Source organism: Ctenocephalides felis, unplaced genomic scaffold, assembly GCF_003426905.1.
Source record: "Ctenocephalides felis isolate EL2017-DRISC unplaced genomic scaffold, ASM342690v1 CF-g0.4_SCAFFOLD_03570, whole genome shotgun sequence".
Classification (NCBI taxonomy): domain Eukaryota; kingdom Metazoa; phylum Arthropoda; class Insecta; order Siphonaptera; family Pulicidae; genus Ctenocephalides; species Ctenocephalides felis.
In genome coordinates this window covers 16,355,322-16,360,837 of record NW_020539724.1, presented here as the reverse complement: position 1 = coordinate 16,360,837, position 5,516 = coordinate 16,355,322, and the positions used below count along the sequence as shown (strand labels likewise).

The window sequence follows — 5,516 nt, the reverse complement described above, 5'->3', positions numbered from 1 at the left end:
GGACCCCTATGCGATGCTTTTGTGATTGTCACTTGAAATAAGACAGAAGTCCAACACTCCACTAGAACACGGTAAGTGAAAACAGAAATAATACTTTCTAATACAGTTTAAGAATTGATACCATCCCCCTTATAACACGGTACTTTTAAAGCACTGGTTCGCTCTAAAACTGTTTGAGAATTGAGCAAAACCCTAATAAAATAAAATCTAATCTATTTAATCTAAAATTAGTAAAATCGCAGTACAATCGCTCAATAAATGTGGTGAAATGTAGTGTGAAAATAAGTAAGTTGCAAAGTAATGTTTTGAATCTACTTTGATAAGTGATTTATTCATTCATCTTACATATTCTAATACTATTTTATTTCACACAGATGATTTATACACAAGTTCCAAGAATTAGTATGAAATCATCCAAAAAATGAGACTATATCCGAGACATCTACTTGCATGTGATCATGAACCAACGAATGAATTAAAAATGGTCACATTAGTGAGTTTTTCTTTTAGTCAAATCGTTTTTGTATATAGTCAATTATTAAGAAAATGTGTAATTACTTGTTTTTAAAGGTTTTTTGTTATTGAATTGTTATACATATGCAAATATATACACAAAATATATTTATTGAAATTGTTCATCACATTTTATATATAATATATTATCTATTTTATAAATTGTTAAGTGTTTTTAACGATTTTACAAAATAATTTTTAAAATGCAAATGAACTCACACCATTTGTGTATCTATTTACATATGCATAGAACGTGTAGATATTAAATGTATAAAGTTCGTAGATTTTTATTTTTTGATTGTATTTATTTAATAAAAATGTTTTAACTCTGCATTTGTTGGCTAAGTAGATGATTATTAATTTAAAATAGACAATAATTCGAACAAACTATGAATAATTAAAAACTTGTGTTCACAATTTATAAAAATAGATTGTTAAATATAACAAATTATTTATGAAATAAACTTCTGAATATGAGATAAATATTTTTAAATCGTTGTTGAGATATTTAATTTATATATTCATAATTAACCCGTTTGCTACAAAAATCGACTTAAGACGACATCGACCATTCCTTCCAATATTTATTACTCTGAGTTAATCTATTGATTATTCCTACTTAATTAACTAATAATTAAATAATTATTAAAGTGGCTCTTAGTTTATGGGAAGTGTATTATAATGATGTATCATTATAACACTATAATCATTATAATGATTGGGAAATCTTAAAATATTATGTGTAACAAATACTTGGGCGGCATGCTGGCTCGTACAGCAGTGTTACTCTTGCGAAAAACGCTCTTGCAACTAAAGAGTTAACCCTTTCCACTCGCGAATTGCGGAGCGGCGGCATCCAAATAGAAAGGGTTAAGTGTTGTATTTAGAACGAATTTTTGATATTTTAAACTTATTAGCATTAGGTTTACAAACGCAATCGGCTTATAGACCTGATTATAGTAAGGTAGCATAAATGTTCTTATTATTAAAAATTTGTCCAATATTCATATTTTCTATTTCCCAATTTCCTAAGTTAAGCTAATATTGTGGGTTTACCATATGAAGTAAAGTTTTTCCTATCTAAGGTACTAATCCTGTTTAAGGATCCCCGTTTTTCATGTGTCCCCAGTGGCGCAATTGGTTAGCGCACGGTACTTATAAGACAGTAGATTCGTGAGCAATGCCGGGGTTGTGAGTTCGAGCCTCACCTGGGGAAAATATTTTTTTTAGGCAAATGGATTTTAGCAGATATTGAATATTGTCAAATTATACTTTGTTTAATATCTAGAAAACCTAAATATTTTTCCAAAAACATATCTCAACCTGTTTAGATTGAAAATTTCACAACTGTAGCTCAAGGTACTCTAGTGAGTGTTCTAGAAAAAAATTGCCCTTTTTTGAAGAATCTGAAAAAAATTTGATTTTTTTAAAAATTTGAATTTTTTTGAAAATATTGAACTGTTTTTCAAAACAATCGCATCCCGTAGCTGTTTTGAAGACAAAATATCGAAGCGAATAATCATTGGTACGGAACCCAGGTTTATTCAATTCTTTTGTTTATTATTAAAATCTCTATAAAATATCTGATAATTTGATGCGCATCTGTTCACTGATCATTTTTTAGCGCAAAATGGTACTTTTTTACTTTTTCTATTGGATCTCTGAAACCTATAGGACCTGCTTTTCCCAAAATTTAATCTATTCTTCATTCCATCCATACAAAGGTAACATGCCTTATTGCCTTTTGAATCATTCAAATCGTACGCTCCATTCCGTCAAAAACTGAATTACCATTCTTGATACTTTTTGTCTATAGATTTATTATTATTTTGTCTATAGACAAAAAATATCAAGAATGGTAATTCAGTGTTTGATACTTTTTGTCTATAGATTTATTATTATAGTTTATTTTAGTTTAGTTTTTGGCTATAGACAAAAAGTATCAAGAATGGTAATTCAGTTTGTGAGAGAATGGAGCGTCCGATTTAAATGATTCAAAAGGCATGTTACTTTTGTATGGATGGAATGAAGAATAGATTAAATTTTTGGAAAAGCAGGTCTAGGGGTTTAGGAGATCCAATAGAAAAAGCAAAATAAGTGCAATTTTGCGCTAAAAAATGATTACTATAGTATCTTTAAAACGAATGGATCTACTTTGGTAAAAAAAACTAGTCAGTCTCCCCATCAATAGGAATCGAATATGTTTTTGAATCATTCAAATCGGTTGATCCGTGTTCTCAAAATCATCCACGAAAGGTTGTATGCGCACATACATACATACACACACACATACATCATATATTCATTTTTTCTATGGAATATAATGAGAAACCAGCGATTGTAATTAATATAAAATATCATTGAAAAAAAAATAATGATATGAGTAACACTCTATATTTTATGAAACCACCCCTTTCGAAAAACTGTACTCTTTATTGTTGATGGTGTTTTCATTTGCTAATATTATAATAATTCTTTGAAAAAAATAGAGTAAAATCTCTATAGTTTACAATTATAACTAATATATATATTATATACTAGAGTAAAATCTCTATAGTTTACAATTATAACTAATATATATATTAGTTATAATTGTAAACTATAGAGATTTTACTCTATTTTTTCTCAAAGAATTATTATAATATTAGCAAATGAAAACACCATCAACAATAAATGGAGTGTCGAAATATTTTCAATATCAGATAACTCGCCTTATCTCCTTATTTAGGCAAGTCATAGAGGAGGATGCATGGTGTTCTTAAATTATACACTATATATTTAATTTATTCATAGGATTTGTGGGAATCAAATTAAATATAATATATTTTAAAACATTTTTTTAAATAAAATGTGGAGAACTGCGATAAAGTGCAAGAAATTACTAATAACCACGCGAAACAAATAGCCAAGTATCTGCTTACCACAAATTCAACTAGACATCTTAAAAGAAAACGATTTCTAGACTTTTTTTTAAAAAAGATGTGGATAATTGCAACCAAGTTCAAAGAATTACTAGAAAATCACCCAAAACAAATAGCCAAGTATCTGCTGACCACAAATTTAACTAGACATCTTAAAAAAAATGATCTTTAGACTTTTTTGAAGAATTGCAACCAAGTGCAAGCAATTACTAGAAAAACACCCAAAACAAATAGCCAAGTATCTGCTGAGCACAAATTCAACTAGACATTTAAAAAAAAAAGATTTTGAGAATTTTATCTAATAAGATGTAGAGAATTGCAATCAAGTGCAAGAAATTACTAGAAAAATACCCAAATCAACTAGCCATCAAATATTTGCTGACCATAAATTCAACTAGACATTTTAGAAGAAAAAAGATTTCTAGACTTTTTTTTTTAATAAGATTTTATTTAATAAGGTGCGAAGAATTGCAACCAAGTGCAAGGAGTTACTAGAAAAACTCCCAAAACAAATAATCAAGTTGTCTGTTGATCACAATTTCAACTATACTAGATCTTAAAGAGAAATGATCTCTAGACTTAGCTAGTCTTATAAATAATTGAGGTTTAATTAAGGCGAATTGTTTTCTATTTTATCCTTAAGCTCAAATTTAAAATACTTACTGTTGGGAAACATTTTACCATCCTTCCACTCTAAAATTACTAAATGCTTTCCTAAGCACATTGTAATTACTTACAAGTAGAAGTAAATGCTTTCCTAATCAGATTATAATTACTTAAATAGAAGTAAATAAATTAAGTTGTTACATTAAATGATTGTAAATGCAAGGATTACTAAAGACTCATTTTCACTCTGTAGGCATCCGACTCTGGATTCTTAAAATGTATGTTTTTTGAAAATGCAAAATGTAGACTATAGTTTATTACATTATAGTGCAAACTATAATCTTTTCAATAATATTTTAACTATGAGTCTAATTCTTTATAATTTTATAGTTATAAATTGTTCTGTTACACCCAGTTGCTGGAGCAACATTGTTGCATTCAACCATTAAGTGGGGATTTCTTACATGTTGGCATAACGATCCTTTGTAAAAATATTTAGTAGCATTTCGATAGTCTTACTTGGTGGTCTATGTATTTCGTATTTTTGTAAATATTAATATTTTCAATGGAAAACGACAAGAATAAATTATGTTTACTGTGTAAATCAAAGTTTGAAACTGAAATAACATATGAAATGATAATGCTGGGAAAAGAGACCAAGAGGAAAAATCTTTCAATGCACCATTTTTGTATCGTAAGTTTTATTATAATTTTACTTTATGCATTATTAATGAGCAATTTTCTATCGAGGTGTAAGTGTAATTGTGCCTTAAGGCAGTTGCATGAATTCTCAGCGGATATGTGTAAATAATCGTGTTAATTAATAAGAAAATAGTTTTAGCTATTTATAAATATAATTTTCAACTACTAATTTCGAAAATATTGTTTTTTTAGATGCATTAAAACTATTCAATGCAATTTCCAATTGATATCTTTCAAACAAAGACTTTATGATATTAAACTTTAGTTTTTTTCTGTAAAACTACTATTTGGACAATGATATTTATTTTTTTTAGACTGTATAAATTCTATACAATGTTGCATTAAAAATTTTACTTACGAAAAAATGGCACGGCTAATCTGTATCCGGAACTTGTCAGTCTTCTTCCGGAAAGTTTTTGAATTTTCACAGTCGATTTAGGATTTTTAGCAAAAAAAATTTAAAGTTCACGGTTAAGTATAAAGAAACCGCTTGGCTGATCGTCTCGCAAAACTAATAAGCGCAAGATATTATCGAGTTTTATCAAATGGCTTGTAAATTTTTGTAATCGGTGCAGCCATTTTTAAGGAAATGTCAATGAAGTTATTCATAAGTCATATATTGACACAAACACACCCATTTTTTTTCAATTTTGGTGTAAAACGATTCAGAATGACTTGAAAAGTTGTGAAAATATGAAAAAAGCAAATCGGATTTTCTAAAGCGGAAAAAACTTTTTCAGAACTTTTCTAACTAAACAAATTATTTTTTTTATT

General features: G+C 28.0%; 1 non-coding gene across 1 annotated transcript; it reads left to right on the top strand.

Annotated features, from left to right (window-relative positions):
- The first annotated feature begins 1,635 nt into the window (after positions 1 to 1,635).
- Trnai-uau lies at positions 1,636 to 1,729 on the top strand. The gene is made up of 2 exons: positions 1,636 to 1,673; positions 1,694 to 1,729. It is a non-coding gene; the product is annotated as a tRNA-Ile (tRNA).
- The last annotated feature ends 3,787 nt before the right edge of the window (positions 1,730 to 5,516 follow it).